Here is a 26,837-nt window from a genome sequence, read left to right on the forward strand (position 1 = left end):
GAATTTAAGTCATAGTATTAATATTCATATACTATATATTTATGGTTCCTAAAATATTATGTGAGTTAATTTGTCAAAACCTGCTCATACATTACATATGAGGTGTGAAATAGTAGGTAAGTCTGAAATGACTACAAGATATTTTGACAAGGCAACTGGAAGAGTTATCAATTAATCAAATAGTAATGAGGGATACAATCAAAGCTCACTTTGTACTCTTTTGAATTTGTTAAAATCAATAGCTAGGAGTTGTCAGTAGACATGATGCTATTAAGGAATTGAATTAAAGAAAGAACAGAGCTGGAGAAAAAAAAAGGAATAATTACATGTACTCAGTGGTAACACTCATGAGAAGGAAGATTACAGAACTAAGCCATGGGATACACAAATATGTATAACATGGCAAATGAAGAAAAACAGTAATAAGTATGTAATGCAGACTTATATGGATAGGTATTTTTAATGTTTAAGGACTATGAAGTGTTTATGTGATGACCTAAAATTTAAGAAATTGGTAAGGTCAACTATCTCTTGGGAAAACTATAGCAGATAGGTTAAGTAAAACAGGACCACAATAGAGTGTCTTGATTTGCCAACGTGAAAACAGGTCAATATTTGAAAAGCTATTTTTTGGACATGTGGTTGGAGTGACAATTGCTGCAGTTTGTTCAAGTGTCAGTAGAAGGGTACAGTTTTAGCACAATGATAGAAATCTTTCCAGGATCTGGTACATTTTCCCACTGTCTTCAATTTCCCTTTTTTTCTGAGAACTAAAATGTCATTACTGGAAGCCATTCCCAAATTGTGCCTTTGGCAAGTTTTCAGATATTCAATCACTTGCCCAAATAATAGAGAATGGGACCAGGTCTACATTGAGCACTCATAGTAGACAGGTTTCTGGCCATTCTCAGGAGGAGCCTTCTGCAATTGTGGGATGGATAGGGCTGGATAATTTACAGAACAGCCATCATAGTTGGAAAGTATTCTGCTAATTTAACCCCTGATATATTGGATGTTTTATCTCCATTGTATTGATTTTTATGAATCAGTTAATCAGATTCTTTATACTATATGATGTTACTAAATTGTGAAATGCATGTTTATTGCATTTCCTTTGTATATCATATAGTATGTTTTGAAATTTGGTATAAATCATTCATGTTTTTATTTTTTTCAATGTGGATTACTCCTAGTTCTCAAGAGTGGGGAAATGCTTTGGAACTTTGTAACTTGAAGTCATATGTTGCCATGTGTCATATCTTATTTTCCTTGTACAGAGTTGATAATAAATTATATGTAATTTATTTTTTATTTTTATTTATTGTCTATTGCAGAGTTTGAACTTGGGTCCTTGGCACTGTTCCTGAGGTCTTTGGCTCAAGGTTATCTCTCTACAACATTGAGCCACAGTATCAATTTTAGTCTTGATTGAGTAACTGGAGATAAGTGTCTCATGGCAAGTTTTCTGCCCAAGATGGCTTTGAACTGATTCTCAGATATCAGCCTCCAGATTAGCCAAGATTACAGGCATGAGCTACCAGCACCTAGCTATATGTAATTTCAACTGTAATTTTCTTCAAGTGTTTCATCCTGCACTGAAGTTTATTTTTCTGACAAACTTTCTAATAAATATGTAATCTATTTAATTTTGATAAGTACTGCTGTACCTCCCAATTATTTGTGGCATTTCTGAAATCCAAGTTCCTATGTGTGTCAGGGTAGATACTTTTGCCTGTAACAAGTATTGTTGTTGAATACATGACATCTGGCTACTAAGAGAACAAAGGATGTGAAGCTACAGTAGCAAGATAAATAACTACCAGGACAATTCAAGGGCAACTCATGTACTCTCTGTGTAGGTGCATACGGAACATAGAAAAGACATTATTTTTTTTGTGGGGGGATCCGGTCATGGGGCCTGAACTCTGGGCCTGGGTGCTGTCCCTCGACTTTTCTGTTCAAGGCTAGCACTCTACCACTTGAGCCACTGCAACACTTCTGGCTTTTTTCTTTTTGCTTATGTGGTGCTGAGGAATTGAACCCAGGGCCTCATGCATGCAAGGCAAGCGCTTTACCACTGAGCCATCTTCCCAGCCCGAAAAGAAATTCTTATACTTGAAAGTGATTGAGTGTGTGTGCACATAGATGTTGACTTCATTATCTGTTGCTATAGTTTTACACATTCACTAGTATAAAACAATATTTCATATATACATGTATATGTATATATATATATATATATATATATATATATATATATATATATATATATATATGCAGATCACAGTTTCTAGAATCCAGAGAACCACCTCCATGGCCACTGCTTGCTTATGTTGCTCTTTGGGTAATAAGAATGAAACCTGGAATTGTCCAGTAGTAGAGAAATTACTCAGAGATTCAAGCATTTGTCTTTCAATATGTTGCTTGTTCCTAACTCTAAAATTAGGAAGTTTGTTAATATATAATATATGTTATATTAGAATATATTTATTATACTATATAATGTATAATATATTTTACACTATATATTATATATAATATCTGACAGAATTATATATTTATAAGGAAATTTATAATAAACACATTAGTGTCCATACTTTCCTAGTCATGATTAAGTTCAGCAGAGTTGGTGCATTATATCTCAACAGGAAAACTCTACTGAAGTTCTGATGACCTTGAACTAGATAAGAATTCCTGTTAAAAAAAAAAAAAAAAAGCCTCTCCTCATTTATGAGAAAAAATAAGTTTGGAAGCTTTTTTTTGTTTTTGGGTTTTTTTTTTTTTTTTGGCAGGTCATGGGGCCTGAACTCTGGGTCTGGGTCCTGTCCCTCTCCTCTTCACCTCAAGGCTAATGCTCTACCACTCTAGCCATAGCACCACTTCTGGCTGAGGAATTGAACCCAGGGCGTCAAGCCTGCAAGGCAAGCACTCAACCAATGAGCCATGTTCCTAGCCCAGGTTTGGAAGTTTCTCGGAAGAGGAATTTGGCATTTGCTATGCATCCTTGATTAGTAAGAATAGGTATCATTTTGCTCCAAATTTTGTCTCCTTTTATGTTCCCTAGATAGTTACACAGGATCATCATTCCATCGCATATCTTTAAGTCCTTCTTTTATTTCTTTTTATCATTATTGTGTTGTTGTTGTTGTTTTGATGATCATGAAGCTTGAACTCAGGGGCTAGATAGTGTCCCTGAGCTCCAGGCTAGTGCTCTACCACTTGAGCCACAGGACTACTTCTGGCTTTTTCTGCCTGGGCTTGCTTTGAATCGTAATACTCAGATCTCACTCTCCTGGGTACCTAGGATTACAGGTGTGAGCCACTAGTGCCCAGCAAGTCCGTCTCTTTTAGATATTATTCTAAAAGCCTCCTAACCAAGGTCACTCCTCAGATAGTAAATGGACCTATGCCAACAGTTCCTTCACACTCTCATCTCCTGTTATGGCTATTATGTGTCTTTTCCATGTTATCTTGAACCTACTTCACTGTTTTCTTCCTAATCCATGATTGTATATGTGTTACTAATAATTACCTAAATTTAGTGGCTATCCACCCTAAATTACTCAACCATTAATTTCATTTATTTTTTTTTCAATATGATTGTTGTTCAGTTCCAATCTGAGCTTATACTCACCTTTTCTACCTCCAATGCAAGAGGTTAGCCAAAGTATAGCCTACAATATTCCTGCTTAGGATTCAGGACAAGTAGTTGAGTGCCTGAAAGAAGCAATGCATTCTTGGCATGGGAATGGGTGGGAGAGACAATAGTCTAGAGAGCAAACTGGTAGACACAACATTTAACAACTTCTTTGGGGAAACTGACCTCCCTCACAATGGCAGTGAGATAAAACACCTAGTGAATTTTCATATATAAAGGAAGTTGTCATGTCTCACTGCACAACACACTTTTAGTCAGAGAGGGTCATTCTTTTGTGTACTCCTTAGGCCCAGTCTCACTTTATCTCCTCTTAGACTTTGCCCAGACTCTGTTCCTACCAGAAGGTGCCTGATCGCTTGGTTTCTGACTGGCCCTGTGAGAACTGAGGTCACTTTAAGTTTTGAACCTATTCCTCCTGACAAAGCTGTGGTGAGTGGTGGGAAAGCTCATTCTCTGAATTGTGCCATAGTACCAAATCTCTTCAGAGAAAGTCAAGGAATGATGAATCCTGCCTGAGGGATTGAGTTTCTCTATTTCCAAAGAGGTCAATTAATATCTGATTCTGAGTCCCAGGTGGAGGTCTTTTACCAGATCCTCCAAACTGGACTGGATGTTCCTCAGATTCCAGACCATCCTCATATTTCTTTAGCTCTTTCTCATGAACCAAAAGGTCACAGGAGTTGAGTTCAGAAACAAGGAGAAATGAGAATAGCAGAAGAATTACTGGCAGGGGAAGGAATTAGAAAATTTGGGTGAAAAAGGGCTCAGAAAATCTACGATCACTCATATCATTTGGGAATCACATCATAAGATTAGGGAATAAAAGTAATAAATTACTGCCTAAATTCGTAACTCCACTGCTCTGACTACATTACAAGTGCTCTGTCAAAAGGTAGCTGTCCTAGCTCAACGTTGATGAGCAAAATGGAGCACATTTTTTCCTCACAAAGTTCTACTGAGTATCTTCATCCATGCCCCAGGTTGTTCTTACTTTCTACTTCTCTGTTACTTTTCTTTGCTGTATTCAATAAATGATACTTGAATGTGTTATCATCTTCAGACATGTAATCACATTTTCTTTTTTTTTTCTTTTTTTAATTTTTTTTTATTTTATTTGTGAACATACTGTACAGAGGGGTTACAATTACATGGGCAGGATAATGCATACATTTCTTACCAAGCATTGCAGCCTCCTCCTTTGTTTACCCTTCACCTCCCTTCCCAGCCTCCCCCCTCCCCCCAATCCTTCCCTTCCCCCAACCCCCTCCCCCCCCCCCGCACCGACGTTGTAAAGCTCGTTTTTGACATGACAACTTGTACTTCTCATAGTTGCAACAGGTCCACCTGAATCCTTAAAAGACTTGTTTTTCCCCATCTCCTCCACAAGTTATATTGCCATCAAATATAGTGAAAGCGGGGGTTATACTGTGGGGGAGGGACATACAAAGCAACAAAGAAATAATCTTATAAATGCGTTAGAAACACATGCATGAAAGAAAAAAAACATTAAAATACATATCTAAGGGTTCATTTTCCTAACATCACATTATCTGACCTTTTCCGCTTGACTCATACATATACTAGATATTGCAAATAAGGGAAACCATGAGACCTGTGTCCATTTGTTATAAATTAAAACAAATTATGGGGAACATATGTGTATGGTACATTTTCTTCCATGGCATACTTATTTGATGTTATTAAGTATTATTTTAATTGTTTCATTTTTAAAACTTGAGGAAAATATTTTGTTAGTATTAGCACTAATCAGTTGCACATTTTTTTAAAATTTTTCCATGTCTGTGTTTTTGTTATTAAGCTTCTAACATTTTCTTGTCCCCCAACTGTTGCCTTCTTAAAATTGGATCAAATTACAAACTGTATATGATGGTCCTTTATGTGTTCATTGATATATTTAAATTTCTTCTAATATCCACATATTATAGGATATCTTCAACCTATTGTAACTCCTCTAAAAATCAATATGGAGGTCCCTTTTAAAGAAAAACACGAAGCCACAAAACCTGTGGAATTAGGATTAGGTGTATATCCAAAAATATTTAGCAGTGATATTGGAGAAATTCACTTCTCTTATATACCAGAACATGTTTATAGTTATGAATAGCACATTTCTTTATTCCCTCTTTTTTGTGCATCTAAGTTGATTGCACAGCTTTCTTTCTTGCTGCCATGCACATGGATGTTGATGTTGATTTATATTCCTTCTTTATGTATCAAGGTTTCAGTAAAAGTCATCAACACATGTGTCTTTTTGGTATTGTCTAAACTTCCATTATGATCTCCATATGGGTTGCACTAGTTTACAATACCATAAAACCAAATACAGTTCCTGATTTATTTCAACCTCTCCAGATGTTTATTTATTCGAATGGTGATAGTTATTCTGGTGTGTAGGATGGGATTTCAGTGACTTTCCTATTTATTTTCCTTTGTATTTCCTATGTGGATAAGAATCTCAAATATTTCATTTATTTATTAAACACTTACATTTGTACTGCATTCCTGATCAGTGTCTTTCTTTTACTTTTGGTATTTTATCAGTTTTTAAGTTCTATAATATTTGGTTTTTTCACGTTCTAAATATTCACTTTAGTAAGAAGTATTTTTTCATTGCTGTGGTGCACAATCAACTAAAATCAACAGATTGTACATTTATACCACTGGAATTTTTTTTGTTGGTTTTACAGCCAGGAAATTGTTTCAATAAAGATGCAGAACTTTTTTCACTAGATAGATTGAAATGATAGTATTTCATATTAGCCTAAACTAATCTCAGAACTAACAGTCACAGCCTGGGCCACATAGTCTGGGCTAACTAAAACCACTAACACAGCACATCCTGCATTTAAATAGAGCAAAGGGCTTCATAAAACTTAGAAGAAAGGCACCCCCTTTATGAAGCAAATTCTGAAGTTCACAGCAGATATTAGGAATCTGAATATTAAGAAGATCTAAGGATAAAAGTATATAGAAGAACAAATTTAGAGTTCAGAATTCAGGAGGGGGAACAACCACTAGATACCAAAACTCAAGGCTGAAGGGAAGAAGTTTTTTACACCAAACCTCAGCTGTGTCTGACTCTCTCACACCAAACACACACACAAACACACACAAACACACACACACACACACACACACACACACACACACACACACACCCCTAGTGAGAGACCTTAGCCAAAGTATAGCCATTCTGGACTTTGTCCATTTTGAAGGTCTATACTGAAAGTATCCATTGTGAAGGCATTTACTGAAAGTACCTATTGCAAAAACTTTTACCGAATGTTAGGACTCAGGTTCCTGGAAAAACCATGAAATGTCCCAATAACCTTCTTCCCGTAACTCCTCTAGCAATAGCCATCAGAGGATGACAGGAAGGTACCTAAAGCTACAGATGTTTCTTAAGATTCCATAGTTAACATAATTTGCTTCTTACTGCTAAGCCTGCACATGTTAGCCAATAAGATCGTTACAATATTATCTCATTAAATGTCAACCAATCATGTAACTGACAAGCTATGAACCAACTTACCTCAGCCCTATGCCCTATAAAAAACCCTGTTAACTGAAGGTTTGGAGGTCCCAACTCTGACCCACTGCGATGCTGACAGTTGTGAGTCCAGGCTCGAGCTTGCAATAAATGACCCTCCTGTGCTCACATCAGAAATGGTTCCTTGGTGGTCTTTGGGGATCATTATCTCAGCACAAGACTAGTGTACACAGAGAACCCCAAGGGCAGCTGTATCTGGGGCAATGAAGTTTTTCCCTCTTCCAAACTGAAATTGTGGTACCCGTTACCTGGAGGATGGCACCCTATGAGCCCTGCATGCATGGTGAACCAGACGTGGGAAGCCCTGTAAGCATCTCCGGGATGGCCTCTTAGAGGCTGGAGAACTTTACTCCTATAGTTGGAAATGGCAGGAGGAAAGTGGGAATCCAGAAGATAGGAGGGGCACAGGAGTAAATGTGCCTATCCGTGGAGACACCTTGACCATGCTAAGGAATTTCCCAGCCCACACATAACAGCCACCATGCAAGTCCCCAGAGGCCACTTGTCTGGGGGGCAGTCCCTGGTCCTGATCCAGAGCCAGAACTTCCCCAGTGGCCCTGTGCCTAGCTAGGGTGGAGCAGTACCCACCAGCCTTTCTTCCTCTGCCCTGCTCCACATAACCTCCCAGCAGCTGCCCGGTCACCAGCACTCATGGCAAACCAGCTCTGTGGGGTAACCTGAGGCTGAGCCCGCAATTCCTGGTACCTGCTTCAAGGCAAGAGTGAGGCCTAGTGCACAGCAGAGCAGGCCCTCACTCACATCAAGGGCCTCAAGAGAGGCATGACCACCACTGGCTCAACACTACTGCCCTCCTCACCCCCAGAGTTTACCTACAAGTCCCTGCTTTTTTTCTTGAAATTCTTCAACCACTGGTTGTCTCATTTCTCATTGTCTGTTTGGGTGGGATTTGAGACTCCTTCCTCTCCTCACCCAGCCACGAGGCCCCAGGGGCCAAACTCTGCACCTCACAGACACTCCCCAGAACCCAGCTGCATTTGGGGCTGCTGCTTCCTGAGCCATTGGCCTACTGCCTCCTTCCTCCCTTCACCAGCTTCTGCCAGGGCCTCCCATACTCTCCCTACTACCCCCATCCCCAACCCCAGCTCGGCCTCCCCTGAGGCCTCCCCTCCTCTCCACACAGCTCCCAGTGCCAACCCCAGCAGGGCTACTGCTCTGGGGAAGACAACTCTGGGCCTGGCCCAGCAGAATCAAAGGTTCCACAATGTGCAGCTGGCTTAGAAATTGAGGCAGCATAGGTCACTGAGAAGTGTCTTTCACTTCACTTACACAAGTATTAGTTGTATTAATTTGGTATTTAATTTTGGATTTTGTAACCTCTTATTAAGCCTTTGAAGAATAGCTGGTAGAAATATAGTTCCAAAATTCAGATTGTCTCTTGTTTCTTTTGAGATTCAAAGATGTTTAAGTAGTTATAACCATCATGAACTCTCATTTCTATAGCAGAGTCTATTCAGAAAATACTTGCTTATGCATCTGTTATCAATTACTTACAAGACTTGAAACTTTTAAAGTTTCAAATATTACAGGAAGATCTTTGATTCATGTTGAATAGAAGTGATTAGGTTGAGCTGTTGCATACATTCTTGTGTGTTCCTGTGTGTTTGTGTGTGTGTGTGTATGTGTGTGAGTGTGCATCTGTGTGTAGGGGGGTATATGTGTATCATTGAAATCAAGGATAAGGATGTTGAGCCCTGGTCTGTACTTGTTTCCTTTTTCTGAGATATACATTATGGCGTTTCTTTGTTGGTGCTATGCTCTGATTGCTTGCCTTTGCCTGATGTGCACATTCCAGCTCAATTTTTCAATTAAAGCTTCTTTTTTTTATAATTCAGCATAAAGGGCTCTGATAGTTAGTCTGCCATCTAAGATCTTCTTTTCCTCTTCAAAAATTAACATTCAATATAAATTTTACCTCCTGACTGATTTTCCCTTTAATTTGCATTTTGAAATAAGGATTAGATGTCCTTTAATCTCTGTATTTATGAAGAAAACTCATTTTGAATTCTCTGCTTAGTGTAATAACACCTGGACAGTTTTGTTAGCACCAAGACCTTAAAATTACTTTTGTAGTTTTAGTTTAAAATACCTCCTCCATGTTTGCAGCATGGGGAGACAAACAATTCCTAGTAACAATGATAACAGTTTTATTCATTAAAATATCAGATAATTCATAAATTTTGATTATGTCTAGTGGCAAATGAATACATTTGCTCAATAGATTTGTTTGATAGACCCTTGCACAAAAATACCACTTATGGGGGCTAAGAAGGTGGATCAGTGGTAGACAGATTATCTTGAATGCACGAGACCCTAGGTTTGATTCCACAGCACCACCTAAGCAGAAACAGCTAGAAGAGGTACTTTGACTCAAGTGGTAGAGTACTAGTTTTGAGCTGAAGAGCTAAAGGACAATGACATTTCACCATCATCAGCAAATTAAATAAATAAAACTCATACTCAAGTACATTAATTTCAAAGGTTGATTACCATTTTAGTTAGGGGCAGGGTGCCAAGATACAGCAGAAATCTGTTGAAAAACTTTACAAAGGATTTCAACATCTAACAAATACTAAAACCAGAATGTAAAACATTAGCTCTGCCAACAACATACAGAATTGCTACTCAAAGAGAAACCAGTACTAAGAATGAAATACATGTTATAACATTTCTTAGGAGATTATGGCTTTATATTAATTATCATATAAATTGACCTTCAAAACCTCCATTAGTGGGCCTGAGTCTTAAGGGCACCTATAAAAACTGGAGTAGAGAATCAACCCGGATTTTTAAAATTGTTACTGTATTTTTAAAATTGTTATAGGGAACCTTACTTCATTGTGGGTGGGAATGTAAACTTGTTCAACCACTTTGGAAAGCAGTATGGAGGTTCCTCAAAAGACTTCACATAGAGCTCCCCTATGACCCAGCAATCCCACTTTTGGGCATTTACCCAAATGTTTACAAACAAGACCACACTAAAGCTACCAGCACAACTATTGCAGCATTATTTACCATAGCTAAGATATGGAACCAACCCAGATGCCCTTCAGTAGATGAATGGATCAAGAAAATGTGGTATATATACACAATGGAATTCTATGCCTCCATCAGAAAGAATGACATTGCCCCATTGGTTAGGAAATGGAAAAACTTGGAAAAAATTATATTAAGTGAAGTAAGCCAGGCCCAAAGAAACACAGGTCCCATGGTTTCCCTTATTTCCAATATCTAGTATATGTATGAGTCAAGCGGAAAAGGTCAGATAATGTGATATTAGGAAAATGAACCCTTAGATTTGTATTTTAATGTTTTTTTTCTTTCATGCATGTGTTTCTAATGCATTTATAAGATTATTTCTTTGTTGCTTTGTATGTCCCTCCCCCACAGTATAACCCCCGCTTTCACTATATTTGATGTGAGTATAACTTGTGGAAGAGATGGGGAAAAACAAGTCGTTTAAGGATTCAGGTGGACCTGTTGCAACAATGAGAAGTATAAATTGCCATGTCTAAAACGAGCTTTACAATGTCGTTGTGGGGGAGGGGGGAAGGATTGGGTGGGGGGGAGGGGGGAGGCTGGGAAGGGAGGTGAAGGGTAAACAAAGGAGGAGGCTGCAATGCTTGGTAAGAAATGTATGCATTATCCTGCCCATGTAATTGTAACCCCTCTGTACAGTACGTTCACAAATAAAATAAAAAGATAACAATTTTGTAAGTCAGTTAATGAGTTCATTTCTTGTTTGACAATCCCATCCCTCCTGTCCCTGTCCACAGTGGTATAGCTCGTTATGAACACAATATCTACAGTGTACAAGTACTGCATTTGTTTGCCTGTTCTCCTTGAATATCTCTGGCTCCTTCAATGCCATAAATGGATAAACTAGAACAGAAAAATCCCTCTTGTTTCCAATTCCTGGAATACATTTCAATATAAACATCAGTAGTTTTATGAGCGTGTCAGGCTTTGTACACACATCCCAAACACGTATACTTTCTACACCCAGTCATAACTCCCACCTGATTCTAAGGTCCACGCAGTAATTCTTTTCATTTTCCACACAGGAAGAACTGAGATTCAGAAAGATTATGTAAGTCACTGGAAATACTGAACATAGTGGCTCACTCTTATACATTACCTACTCCAGAGAGTAAGATCTGAAGATCATAGTTTGAAACCAACCCAGGTTGACATATCCATTACATGTTTATCTCCATTTAACCAGAAGAAAGCGAGAATTGTGTGTTTCACATGGTAGAGCTAGAATGCCACCAGACTTGAATGGGAAACCTAAAGAATATTGACAAAATGATGGGTTTTAAGAACTAATGCTGTCCCATACATAATCTCAGACACCACACACACACACACACACACACACACACACACACACACACACACACACACACACACACCACAATCACACTCCTTAAAACAGATGTTAGTACTGAAATCCAAATAGATTTTTTTAATTTTATAAGTTTTATTTTTTGCTTTAGTGAGGTTTGACTTGATAGTTTCTACTGATGAGCCACAACTTAGAACTTTGTTATAATTATATCCATATCTGTATTCAGAGGAACATTCTCCTAGTTAAGTCTTCCCACTTTTTCAGCAATGATAAGTTTTCTCTTGTTGGTCCAGTTTCTTTTTGGGATCTCAATCTCTTAGACTTTTCTGTCTTGCATGGTCTGTAAGTTCATTGATGCAGTAGAACTCAGCCATCCTAATAACCTGGACAGAACCTGTCGTGGGAAAAGTGTTCTAAGCTCACCATTCAGTGGAGGTTGTTAGTACGCACCAATAATAACGTTCTCTTCAGAATTGGTAACTTGTTAGGTCCAGGAATTCAGGGAAAGCACTCACTGTGTGCTATTTCATGTTTTTTTTTTTAATTTAATGGCAGCTTCCACCTATTGTCTACTTTAAGCATTGTGTGAAGAGAAGGATTGCCCCTAAGAGACATAAGCACTTTATTAACTGTTGCTGTCAAAACATAGGAGAGAAAGAAGTTCTGAAGGAAGCATAGAGCCTAGAAACTGATTTTGTAGAAACTCAAACTGCCTTTTATCTTATCTTCAAAATAGAAAGTCAGAGACTGCAGTTACTTGTAAGCTCCATTTCTATTCCTGAGCAGGGGGCTCCCTTCCCCTTTGCCCTTCTGACAATTTACATCAGGGGCAGGTGGGAAGATGTAACAAGAACACTTAGAGATTGGGTCTGGGATTAAAAACTCCTTTTTGTGATCATAAACATTCCACCACCTCCTGAATTGGATCTGAGGGGCAGAAGGAAATAAGGTTAGAAATTCAGAAACTTATAATTACTTCTAAGTTTGCTATCTAAACTCATCCATTCGCACCCCTCAGAATCCTATTTCCCAACTGTGTAGACACCCTTACACTCTGTTCTCCTGGAGCATTTGAGTGTGGGGCATCATCTCCTTCTTATGTGTACTGCTTTACAAATGGAGATTTTCTCCTAGGCTCAAAATGATTTCATTGATTGGGACATTGTGCAATATGCTAAACAGAGAGCTACCTGGAAGGAAGGTCCTAGAAGGCAAAACATCTACTAGGAAAATGGAAACCCATGGTTTGGCATGCTTAATGTTTTAACTTGTGCACTGAACAAACAGGAGAAGATGACACACTAAGAAATCTGCCAATTATGCCAAATAAAGAGATATGATGAAGGTCAGAGAAAAGACATGAAGACATTGATTTCATCTTGGTCATGACAAGACAACATCTTACCACACCTTCAAAATACTAATCCATACTCACCTACTTTTTTATTCACCCATGTCATTAGGTCTGAGTTGTATGTAGGAGTCCTCAGGGCCTTCAAAACAGGAAGATCTCGGGGAGAGATTAACACTGGTCTGCCATTTTGAGCATAAAATAACCAGTTTGATGAAAGCTTTTAGTAATATCCTACAAATATGTGCATTTATCCTACTACACTTGGTAAGTATCCTCTCAATAAATTATCTTTGGTTTTGTCACTTGCTGACATAGCAGCTGTCTGGTAACTCCATTGTGAATTCACTTTATGCTGTGAACCAGAAATGGAGGAGAGACTGACCAGAACACATTTGCATCTTTCTCAATGAGCAGTGAATGGCAGCGGAGTATTTAAGAAGCTCCCCATGTTATCAGTTAGCTAGTACCATCTTGGATTCCAGCTCAAATATTGATAAACAGATAGAGAAGTTAGCTTGTTGTACCATATTGACAGCTAGAGAGGTAGATGAGAAAGTGGAAGGGTTTGGTGTGAAAGCCACAGGTTGATATGAAGCACAATTCAAAAGATGTGGAGATGAAGCGAGCTAACTGGAGGGAAATGGAGAGGCAGCTGAAACAGAAGAGCACCTAGAGAGAGAAGATAGAGCAAGTTTGATGCTACGTGGACATCAAAGTATTCCATCTGAGGTACAACAAACTGGTTGTGCAGAGCCACAGAGAGAAGTTGGAAGAACATCAGCAAGTGCTCTTGCCCATTTCTAGGGAGCTCCCAAATTGCCATGGTATGAATTGGTAGCTTTTCAGAGCACTGCTGCTGAGCACATCTCAGATCCCTTGCTACCATTATAATTGACACTTGAGAGGAGCAGCAAGAGTTGTATGTGGTGATTGCAGCTCACTATGTGGAACCTGTTCTGTAGCATTGTGGAGTGTGGTCTCTCAGGATGCTTAGAGCAAAGATCCTATAGCTGATGTCAAAGAATGCAATCTACTTGGAGTAGACATTTATATATGGCACGTGCCTGAACACAAGCTGATAATGAGCTGCTAGAGGTAGTTTCCCTAAAGATCTAACAGCCAAAACTGGACAGGAAAACCCAGAGCTCTGTACCACATCAGGCCACCATGCCAATTGCTTCTAGCATAGTACTGGCTATCCAGTTTACAAACCCATGACCTTGTTACCCTGATTGTGCCCCACAATCCTTCACAACTTTTACTCTTTCACTTTGTCTATGCTTACTTGTCCCTGCTAAACAGTTCTGGATACCTGTGTTAGCTACCCCAACCCCTGAAAAGCTGTTGTTGCTAACCGATTTCTTAACACTGGAACTCAGCAATTATAGTCACAATTAACCTTTACCTGGTATCCTAGTCTCTACTACTCTTTTCTGCTACCCATAATTCATAACACCATGGTTCCAGCCACCTGAACCCTGACACCCCTGTCTCCCCGGTCTCTGATACCCCATTCCCAAAGTAAGGGAATAGTGGGCACAGAGAGTTGACTTGGATACTCCTCTTGCAGGCATATTGGGACAAGTTATTCCTCAGGTTTTTAACGAGAGGGACTAACTGGTGGCGGAAAGAAAACAGCTTACTCAAACTTGACAAAAATCCAAGGACATGACATAACTTATTGCTAGGAAAAGAAGGCCCTGCAGTGAAAGTTAATGAGAAAGAAAATTTTACAAATAGCATTGGGAACGATGCAAAAAGTTGAGCTTACTCTCTTCTACTAGTGGTCTGAATTATTTTATGACATATGATATGTAACTACATTGCATTTTAAAAATTATATGAAGATGCACATTTATGTGGTATTTATATTAATTGATGGACTAGTTGAATAGGATCACGTTAATGATATTCAATAGTTTATGCTCTATGATATGCCCATGGGTCTGCCTTTGGCAATATGTATTGAGCTATCTAACAACAAATGGAATTTCATTGTCAAATACTACACGGAGATTATTCGTGCTAGTGCCAAAATGAAAACGGGAACAAGAAAACTGAATAAAGCTACAAGTTTGAAGGGAGGGGGTCACTGGTAAGGGCTACGATAAAAGAGAAATTCTTCACCATGGAATCTTGGAAGAATAGAATGTGTTTTATTGAATTACTAGCTTTTAAAACATTCTTAGAAAGCAAAACATTGTTTTTATTCTTGATATTTGGAACCTCTTTAATGAATAGTTTAACAAAAAATTCTCATTTGAAAATTCAATGATGTGAATTATCAGCTTAACATTATACTCAAAAATTTCCTTGAGAGGCAGGCAAGCTGCATTCCTTTTCTATTAAATTAATGGAATAAGCTTCCTTTTGAATGGTTGAACAATCCATGACACTTGTTCCAAAACAAAAAATATACTGTAGAGAAAAAAAAGAGTAGTGCTGGGAAGATGGCAGAGGAGAACCTGGAGGCTAAACAAGCTCTCACCTAGAAAGCAGTTTTAGTGTTCCAGTGAACAGTCCTAGGTGGGAAAATTACACCAAGTGTGCCATCCCAGTACAGAGAGTTTTGCCAGAAAGGGAAAATCCAGGAAAGGAAACAGATCTGAGCAATTGTCGGTAGCTGTGGCTGTGGTGACAGCGGCGGTAGCAGTGGCCATTGCTGCCATACCTACAACACAGAGAGTCCTGGACAAATGTGCCAGACACAGCAAGTGATCGGATTCTACCCAAAACCAGCAAGAATTGACAAGGAGCAGGTATCTTTATCCTGCAGATCACAGACCAGAGACGACTCAAGAACCAATACACTGGCATGAGTCGAACCCTGACATAATAACACCTTCTCAGGGAGCAGAGGAGGCAAGGTCACCCCTCTCCCTCCTTCTCCCCACTGTGCCACTATCTGAGATCTCCATCTTTGATACTGGCAAAGGCTCAGAATATAGCTCCAACCCTGGCCTTGGAGGAAAACAAAAGAGTCATTTAGCAGGTCACAGGAACCTGACCTGACCTGCCAGGCTCAGCTCCACCCAGGAGAAAGTCACCCAGCCCAGGCAGTGAAAACTCTGCCCCCAGAGGAATGTCTTTCTTCACTGGGTAAACAGAGCCAGAGGGTTCCCCTCCCAATAGCAGCCTAGATAAGCAATTGAAATTAAGTAAACATAAACCGTGAGAATTACTCCATGCTGGGCTCTGTGAGTGTCTCAGAAGGTAGCCCCTCAGGGAAAAGCTACTGTTTGCTGAAAGGCCTCAACTCTACCCAGAACCTAGGCTCATCACAGCATCTCCAAACAAGAGGAAACAGCCAACTCCCTCTTTTGTAAGAAACAAAGCAGATCTCCCTCCCACTGAAGTAGCCTGGGAGGAGGGTCACAAAATTCTGGGTAAAGCGGACCATTTTTCTGCCTGACCAAACAAACTAACTTAAGAAACCAATCAAGCCACAGGAAAACCAAATACCACAAGTAGACCAGAGACTCCACCAAGAGACTAGTTATAGACACAAGGGAGATACAGGATCTTCCCATTCAACACCCCCCGCCCCGCCAAAGAACCCTTTCTTTGTACCTTTTTATTAACTTGTAATTTTTTTTAAAAATTATTTTCTATTAATCTTTTTTTCCTCTTATAATTTTTATTTTAGGTGTATATGTATGTGCACTTTTGTATTTTTATTTTATCTCTACTGAACTTTTGATCCTTTTCCTTTCTTTCTTTCTTTCTCATTCTTTTCACTTTTTCTTCTCTTCATTCTGTTTTGGGTGACTTAATTGCTGTTCTGCTCATCCTCAGATATACCCTTCATTGATTATTAGACCTTATTCCATATTGTTTACACACTTAATCCAGAAATTTATTACTTATTTCAAAAACTCTTAGGCTTAAATTCCTTAATAACCATATTATCTCATAATACCTATACAATATTATAATTATTTTTTATTTTTATTTTTATTATAAGTATTTTTAGTTCTTCATATCTCCTTTCTACTCCTCCTCTCCTCTCATCCTTTTCCCATTCTTCACTCAATATTACTTCTTTAAACTTGAATAATTTTTGTGTTTCACTTTTTAAATTTAAATTTTGGTTTTTCCATTTTTTCCTGCCTCTTTTATTTTCTCTTCTCTTTCTCCTATCATTCTGTCCAATCCATTTTCCCCTTTGAGATTAAGACTTGGTTAATTTCACTCTCCGTTTACCTATCCACATCTCTGTAATCCTATTTTTCCCCTTTTCTCCCTAAAACTAATCATTTCTGGTTTGCCAACTTCTACTTTGCTGTTCTTAGCCCATTAATACATTGTTGTTTTATGTTGAATAGATTGTATCTGTTGAAATAGATTGTATCTGTCAACTTTTGACTGTGCAACTACAGGACTTTGGTTGATGCTTGCCTTAAAATACTGTTCTAGCACAAAACTGATGTTACTTTCATACCAAATAGAGGCATTCATGGAATCTATTAAAAGACAGCTGAAAGAAGTCAGGGAGACCTGAAAGGGAATGTTGAATGGAGTCCAACAGAAGGAATTAGATTCCAAGGAAACCATAACCAATCAACTAAGTCCTGTGAGAATAAACATTGAACACGAAATTAAGGAAGTAAACAAATTCATACAAGATCTAAAACAAAGCTCCAATAAAGAATTTGAAGCCATCAAAGCTGACCAATTAGAAGGAAAAGAAATAAAAAAAAAGTAGAAATTCTTGACAGTAGGTTAAACCATGCAGAAGTCTGAAACTCGGGGATTGAAGAAAGCCTATATATTATAGACGAAGAACATACAACTATCTAAGACAAATCCAAGAAATATGATAGATCTATTCAACATTTGGAAGACACAAACAGAAAGCCTAATCTGAGGATAATAGGTGTAGAGGAGCTCATGGAAACAGAAGGTCTAGGAAATTTGTTTCACAGGGTCCTAGCAGAACGCTTCACAAACATGCAAAAAGATATGCCTATTCAGATACAAGAAGCTTTTAGAACCCCAACTAGACCTTACCATAACAAGACATCACAACTACACATTATAATATCCACAGGATCAATTCAGACCAAGGAAAAGATCCTTAAAGTTGTCAAGGAGAAAAGATCAATTACCTATAAGGGAAACCAATTAGAATCACCTCAGATTTCTCAGCAGAGACAATTAAAGCAAGAAGAGCCTGGAATGATGTAGGCCATGCCCTAAAGACAAACAACTATCAACCAAGAATACTGTAGCCAGCTATACTCTCCTTCATAACTGAAGGACAAATAAAAATTTTCCATACCAAAGAAAAAGTGAAACAATATATCTCTACCAAACCAGCCCTACAAAAGTTACTTAAAGATGTCCTACACAGAGAAAACCAACAGGAACATAATAAAGGCTAAGAAACTGCACCCAAATTGAGAATCCAAGAATCGTAGGAAGAACCCAGTTGGGGCAGCCTCTAAGAAGGTGCATAAAATGGCAGGAACTCCCAAATATCTCTCAGTACTATCTCCCAACATTAACAAACTTAACAATACACTTAAGCAACATAAACTGTCTAGTTGGATTTTTAAAAAAAGATCCTTCTGTCTGCTGCATTCAGGAGTCACAACTTGCTCATAAAAAGGAACACATGTTGAAAGTAAAAGGCTGGACAAAATCTAACAAGCAAACGGCCTCATAAAGAGGAAGGAGTTGCAATCCTAATATTAGATAAAATACATTTCAAATTAAAATTAGTGAGAAGAGATAAAGAAAGTTGCTATATACTAATTAAGGGATCTCTCCTTCAGGAGGATATTACAATTCTAAATATCTATTTCCCATAAGAGCACCCAAAATTATCCAAGAAACTTGACTTTTTCTCACATCTCCCATAGATCCAAAGATATTAATTGTTGGGGACTTTAAAACACACTCTCCCCACTAGATATATCAACTCGGCAAAAAATTAACAGAGAAACCATGGATATAAAAAAACTGCATAGATCACCAAGATTTAACAGACATCTACCGAATATTTCACCCAGCAGCATCAGAATACACGTTTTCTCAGCAGCACAGGTAACTTTTTCCAACATAGACCACATTTAGGTCACAAAGCAAACTTGTCCAAATCTAAAATCATTGAAGTTATACCTTGCATTCTCTCAGACCACAAGGGAATAAAATTAGAACTCAACACCAAAAGCCACCAATGAAAGTCATGTAACACATGGAGGTTGAACAACACACTGTTGAATCACCAGTGGGTCATGGAAGAGATCATAAACGAAATTCAAATGTTTATAATATTCAACAAAAATGAACACTCAAATTACCGGCTCCTCTGGGACACAGCAAATGCAGTACTCAGAGGCAAGTTTATAGCTCTGAGTTCCTACATCAACAAATTGAAGTGATCTGAAACCAACAATTTAATAACACATCTGAGCCTCCTTGAAAAAGAACAGCAGGATAAACCCCACTCCTGTAGATGGAAAGAAATAATTAAAATTAAATCAAATTTAAATGAATTAGAATCCAAAAAAGCATAGAAAGAATCAACAAAATAGAGTTGGTTCTTTGAAAAATTAACAAATTGATCCTTAACAAATCTTATTAGAAGAACAAGAGAACACACTCAAATAAATAAACTCAGAGATGAGAATGGAAACATCACCACAGAAACAACCAAGATTCAGTAAATTATAAGGAATATTTCTCAAACCTTTATGCTAATAAGTTTGAGACCCTGTCAGAAATGTACCGTTTCCTAGTAAATATAGACATGCCGAAACTAAACCAAGATGAGTTAAACCATCTTAAGTGGCCCATATTAAGCAATGAGATAGAAATAGCAATAAGAGACCTCCCATCTAAGAAAAGCCCAGGACCAGATAGTTTTACAGCGGAAATCTACAAGGCCTTCAAAGCAGAGCTCACATCAATACTCCTCCAAGTCTTCAATGAAATTGAAAGAGAAAATTCACTACCGAACTCATTCTATGAAGCCATCATAAACCTCATCCCCAAACCAGGCACGGACTCATCAAAGAAAGAGAACTATAGACCCATTTCTTTGATGAATATTGATGCAAAACTTCTCAACAAAATTTTGGTCTATCGACTTTCACAATTCATCCAAAAAAATCATACATCATGATCAAACAGGATTCATTTCAGGGATGTAAAGCTGCTTCAAAATATGCACATCAATTAATACAATAACTTACATCAACAAGAGCAAGGATAAGAACCTCATGGATACCTCAATAGATGCAGAAAAAGGATTTGACAAGATCCACCACCCATTTATACTGAAGGTTCTGGAAAAATTAGGAATTCAGGGAACATTCCTCAATACAATAAAGGATGTATATGACAAACCTACATCCAGCATTTTACTTAATGGTGAAGAAATAAAGGTATTTCCTCTTAACTAATGAATGAGATAAGGATGTCCACTCACTCCACTTCTCTTCAAACTAGTATTAGAATGCCTAGCTACAGCAATAAGATTCAAATATAAAATGGAATCCAAATAGGGAAAGAAGATGCTCTCCCTCTTTGCAAATGACATGAACTTGGATTTAAAGAATCCCACGGACTCCACTCCCAAATTATTCAAGCTCATTCAAAACTTTGACAAAGTAGCATGGTATAAAATTAATCCTCAAAAAACAATGGCTTTTCTGTATGCCAACAATGAGAAAAGTAGGGCTGAAATCAGGAAAGCAACTCCATTCGTAATAGCCCCACAAAAAATAAAATACGTAGGACTTAACAAAGAAAAGAAGGACCTCTATGATGAAAACTTTAAAAACCTGAAAAAGGAAATCAAAACCAAACTTACAAAGTGGCAAAAACTCCCATGCTCCTGGATTGGAAAGATCAACATAGTGAAAATGGCAATACTTCCCAAGGCTTTCTACAAATTCAATATGATACCTATCAATATTCCAGCCTCATTCTTTTAGTAAAAAGAAGAGGCAATCCAAAAATTCATATGGAACAATAAAAGACCATGAATAGCAAAAACGATTATTTAACGGAAACGACAGTGCTGGAGGAATATCAATACCAAATTTCAAACTCTTCTACAAAGCTATAGTAATTAAAATACTTGGTACTCTCACAAGAACAGACCATAGGACCAATGGACTAGAAATTAAAACCCAGAAATGAACCTATAGACCTATAGACATCTAATGTTCGATAAGGGAGCTAAAAAATTAGAATGGAAGAAACACAACCTCTTCAGTAAATGGTGCTAGCAAAATTGGTTAACTACTTATAGAAAACTAAAGCTAGATCTTTATATATCATCCTGAACCAGAATGAACTCCAAATGGATCAAAGACCTTGGAGTAAAACAGATACTCTGAAAACATTAAAGAATGGAATAGGAGAAACAGTAGGTCTCCTTTGTACAGGCTGAAATTTTCTTAATAGACACACAGGATTACAACAAATCAAAGAAATGTTGGACGAATGGGATTGCATGAAATTGCAGAGCTTCTGCATGGCAAAGGACATAGCTAGCAAGATCAGTTGAAAACCTATTGATTGGGAGAAGCTCTTCACTACCATAAACAGACAAGGGTCTCATATCTAAAATATACCTGGAACTCAAAAATATTAAATCCCCCAAAAACAAATCCTCAAAGAAACAACTGCCCAATAAATAAGAGGGCTAAAGACTTAAAGAGAAACTTCCCTGAAGTTGAAAGAAGGATGGCCGATAGACACATGAAGAAATGCTCAACCTCTCTAGCCATAACAGAAATGTAAATCAAAACAACATTGAGATACCACCTCACCCCAGTTAGAATGGCTATAACCAAGAACTCTAATAACAACAGATGCTAGAGGGGATGTGAGCATAAGGGAAATTTATTGCATTGTTTGTGGGCATGTAAACTTGTTCAACCACTTTGGAAAGTAGTATGGAGGCTGCTCAAAAGTCTCCACATAGAGCTACCCTATGACCCAGCAATCCAACTTTGGGGCATTTACCCAAATGGTCAAAAACAGACCATATTAAAGCTACCAGCACAATTATGTTTATTGAACCATTATTTACCATAGCTAAGATATGGAACCCACCCAGATGCCCCTTAGTAGATGCATGCATCAATAAAATGTGATATATATATATATATATATCACATTATATATATCACATTTTATATATATATATACCACATTTTATTGATCCTATATATATATATATTATATATATATCATATTTTATATATATATACACCACATTTTATTGATCCATGCATCTACTATATATATCATATATATATGTGATATATATATCTATCTATATACATATATATGTATATATGTTATATATAAGTATAGGTATATACATACATATATATGATATATATACCATATATATGGTATATATATCATATATTTATGTATATATGTATCATATATATGTATGATGTATATATATGTTCGATATATATATATATGTTCGATATATATATATATATATATATATATGTTCGATATATATATATATATATATATATACACACACACACACACACACACACACACACAATAGAATTCTATGCCTCCATCAGAAAGAATAACATTGCCCTATTTGTTAGGAAATGGAAAGACTTGGAAAAATTGATATTAAGTGAAGTAAACCAGTCCCAAAGAAACATAGTTCCCCTGGTTTCCCTTATTTGCAATAGCCAGAATATGTCTGAGACGAGCAGAATAGGTCAGAGAATTTGGTGTTAGGTGAAATGAACCACAAGATAAAGATTCCATGTTTATTTTTCCTTGCGATATTTTCTAACATATTTATAAGATGATTTCTATATTGCTTTGTATGTCCATCACCCACAGTATAGCCCCTGCTTTCACTGTATTTGATGTTGTTATAATTTGTGTAGGGGAAGGGAAAAAACTAATCTTTTATCTAGGGATACAGGTGGACCCATTGCAACAATGAGATATACAAGTCTTTAGGTCAAAAAACGAACTTTACAACTTTGATGGGGGGTGGGGGGAGGGTCGGGTGGGGAGAGGAGGGTAGTATGGAAAGGAATGGGAAGGGGAAGCAAAGAGGTGGCAACAATGCTTGATAAGAAATGTACTCGTTATCTTGCCCATGTAATTGTAACTCGTCTGTTTGGTATTCTCACTATAAAAAAAATAAATAAAAAATGAAAGAAAAACGATGTTTACACCTTGGCCGGCGAGGGTGGGGGGCGGGCAAAGGGGTGTCTGAAGAGCATGGGGGGCGGCAGATGAGAACAGATGGGAAGGGGAAACAAAGGAGGAGGCAACAATGCTTGATGAGTAATGTACTCATTATCTTGCCCATGTAATTGTTACCCCTCTGTATGGTATTTTCACAAATATAAATAAATAAATATGAAGGAGACTCAAGGCTGCGGAAATGACCATATTTCCAATTTGGACTTTAATGGGACTTTTCTACAAACAACAAGATTTTCATCTTAACATAATAATTTCAAAATGTATTGCTACAGAATAGATTGTAAATATAATATTTAATACTATTGGAATACTTGAAGACAAAGTTTTACAGAAAACTTTAAATTTCAGATAAACTGCAATATTCCAATAAATACATAGAAGAAATATAATTAAAAATTCACTGATCAAAGCAAACCCTGACAGGAATGTCTGAAAGATGCTTATCTGAAAACAGGAATTGGCACTGTGGCTCAAGTGGTAGAGGGCTCCACTTGAGCTGAAGATCTCAGGGATATGTTTACACCCTGAGATTAAACTCCAGGACTGACAAAAATAAAATTTAAAGAATTGAAGCATTAAGGCTGGGAAGGAGACTCAGTGGTAGAGTGCTTGTCCTGAATGCATGAGGTCTTGGGTTCAATTCCTCAGCACCACATAAGCAGAAAAATGTGGAAATGGCTCTGTGGCTCAAATGGAGGAAGACTAGCCTTGAGCTGTAAAGCTCATCAGGTACAGCAAACAGACCCAGAGTTCAGGCCCTCCTACCACCACCACCAACAACAACAAATTAAAGCATCAAACAACCTGAAGTTGTCCAGAATAATGAGTGCGGCATTATCCATTTACACGACTTAGTGACTTTAAACCTAGTTTAAAAGGGGAGGTGGTGGGCAATTTGTGTGTTTGCTAAAACCTGCAAAATTATTTTGTACTTTCCCAAGGAGGAAGAAAGGAAGGAATGGGGGAGGAAGGGAAGTGTTTGGTGACCTTTCCTTTTGGTTCAGTAGTTGTTTTCTGGAGTCAAATTCATAGAAATTCTGCTTGCAATCCTAGTTGCATTGGGGAGGGGGGAATGAAGAAGCCATGCGCTGGAAGTGGTTTTGTCCTGTCCTTGGCCTAGTTCCAACCATCACTGGATAATCCAAGTCCCACTTCAGGACCAAGAAGCCTTGAAGACTACTGATCCACTAGGCAGATGGACCTAACCACAGCCAGAAAAGGCAAAAAATGCAATGCCGAGGGCAGCACTGGAAATCTAAACCAGGAAGAGAGTTTTATATTTTTTATTGTAAAAATACTATACAGAGGGTTTACAGTTACATGAGTAGGGTAATGAGTACATTTCCTATTGAGCATTGTTACCTCCTCCTTTGTTTTTCCCCTACTACCCTTTCCCTCCCCAACTCTCCAACTCCTCCCTCCTTGACCCCTACCCGACATTGTAAATTCATTTTTGACACAGTGTCCTGTACATCTCATCATCATAATGGGTCAACCTGCATCCCCATTTCAGCATTCTGCTATAACCTTTCCACACCCCAAATTACAAAAATGTATACAAAAATGCAGAACACTGGAATCAAATACAATGAAAACAGGGATTATACCATGGGGGATGAGCCTACAAAAGAATCACATAGTGCATTATAAGTATATTAAAAACAAAAACAAGAAAGAAAAAATCACTTGTGTGTCTGACTTGGGGTACCTTTCACTTAATGTCATCTTATATGGTTATACATCCATAGCCTTTGATCTTCTCTGCTTGTCCTAGACATATATTAGTCCTTGCAAACAAGGAAAACCATGGGAAATATGTTTCTTTGGGCCTAGCTTACTTCACTTAATATAATATGTACCAAATACATTTCCTAACAAATGTGACAATTTCATTCTTTCTAATGGAGGCATAGAATTCCATTGTGTGTGTGTATGTGTGTGTGTGTGTGTGTGTGGTTTGTGTGTGTGTGTGTGTGTGTGTGTGTGTGTGTGTGTGTGTGTGTATCACATTTTCTTGATCCATTCATGAACTGAGGAGCATCGAGGTTGGTTCCATATCTTAGCTATGGTGAATAATGCTGCAGTAAATATGGTTGCACAGGCAACTTTCATATGACCATGTTTGTGATCTTTTGGGTAAATGCCTAAATGCCCAAAAGTGGGCTTGCTGGGACATAGGGGAACTTTACATGAAGTCTTTTGAAGAACTTCCATACTGCTTTCCAAAGTGGTTAAACAAGTTTACACTCCCACCATCAATGAAATAGGGTTCAGTTTTAGCCACATCCCCTCTAACATGTTGTTATTAAATTTCCTGATTATAGCCATTCTAACTAGAGTAAGGTGCAATCGCAATGTTGTCTTGATTTTCAGTTCTTTTGTGGCTAGAATAGTTGAACATTTCTTCATGTGTCTAATGGCCATTTTTTTTTCCTCTTCAGGGAAGTCTCTCTTTAAGTTTTAGCCCACTTAATTATCGAGCAGTTGTTTCTTTGAGGATCTGCTGTTGGGGGATTTAATTTTTTGAGTCCTAAGTACATTTTAGATATAAGACCTTGTCTGTTTTATACCTCATGAAGATCTTCTTCCAGAACCTGTGTTTTCTATTGATATTGCTATCTATGACCTTTGCCTTGCAGAAGCTCTCATGTTTCATGCAATCCCATTTGTCCAACGTTTCTTTGATTTCTTTTTCTGACTATTGTAATATGTTTATTACATACAGACTGCATCAGCATTTGGAATTTATAATTTCATCTCATCTTGTAATAGTAAATTACTTGTTTCATAAAGAGATGAATTAAGGAATGAATTTCTTTTTTTTTTTTTCTTTCTTTTTTTTTTTTAAATTTTATTTTATTTTATTTGAGAACATACTGTACAGAGGGGTTACAATTACATGGGCAGGATAATGCATACATTTCTTACCAAGCATTGCAGCCTCCTCCTTTGTTTACCCTTCACATCCCTTCCCGGCCTCCCCCCTCGCTCCCAACCAATCGTACCCCCCTCCCCCCCCCCACCGACATTGTAAAGCTGGTTTTGACATGACATTTTGTACTTCTCATTGTTGCAACAGGTCCACCTGAATCCTTAAACGACTTGTTTGTCCCCATCTCCTCCACATGTTATACTGACATCAAATATAGTGAAAGCGGGGGTTACACTGTGGGGGAGGGACATACAAAGCAACAAGGAAATAATCTTATAAATGCGTTAGAAACACATGCATGAAAGAAACAAAAACGTTAAAATACATATTTGAGGTTTTGTTTTCCTAACATCACATTATCTGACTTTTTCCGCTTGACTCATACCTATACTAGATATTGCAAATAAGGGAAACCATGGGACCTATGTTTCTTTGGGCCTGGCTTACTTCACTTAATATAATTTTTTCCAAGCCTTTCCATTTCCTAACAAATGGGGAAATGTCATTCTTTCTGATGGAGGCATAGAATTCCATTGTGTATATATACCACATCTTCTTGATCCATTCATCTACTGAGGGGCATCTGGGTTGGTTCCATGTCTTAGCTATGGTAAATAATGCTGCAATAAACATAGTTGTGCTGGTAGCTTTAGTGTGGCCTTGTTTGTGATCATTTGGGTAAATGCCCAAAAGTGGGATTGCTGGGTCGTTGGGGAGCTCTATGTGGAGTCT

This window comes from Dipodomys spectabilis, unplaced genomic scaffold, assembly GCF_019054845.1.
Source record: "Dipodomys spectabilis isolate Male_0828 unplaced genomic scaffold, ASM1905484v1 ptg000568l, whole genome shotgun sequence".
Lineage (NCBI taxonomy): Eukaryota > Metazoa > Chordata > Mammalia > Rodentia > Heteromyidae > Dipodomys > Dipodomys spectabilis.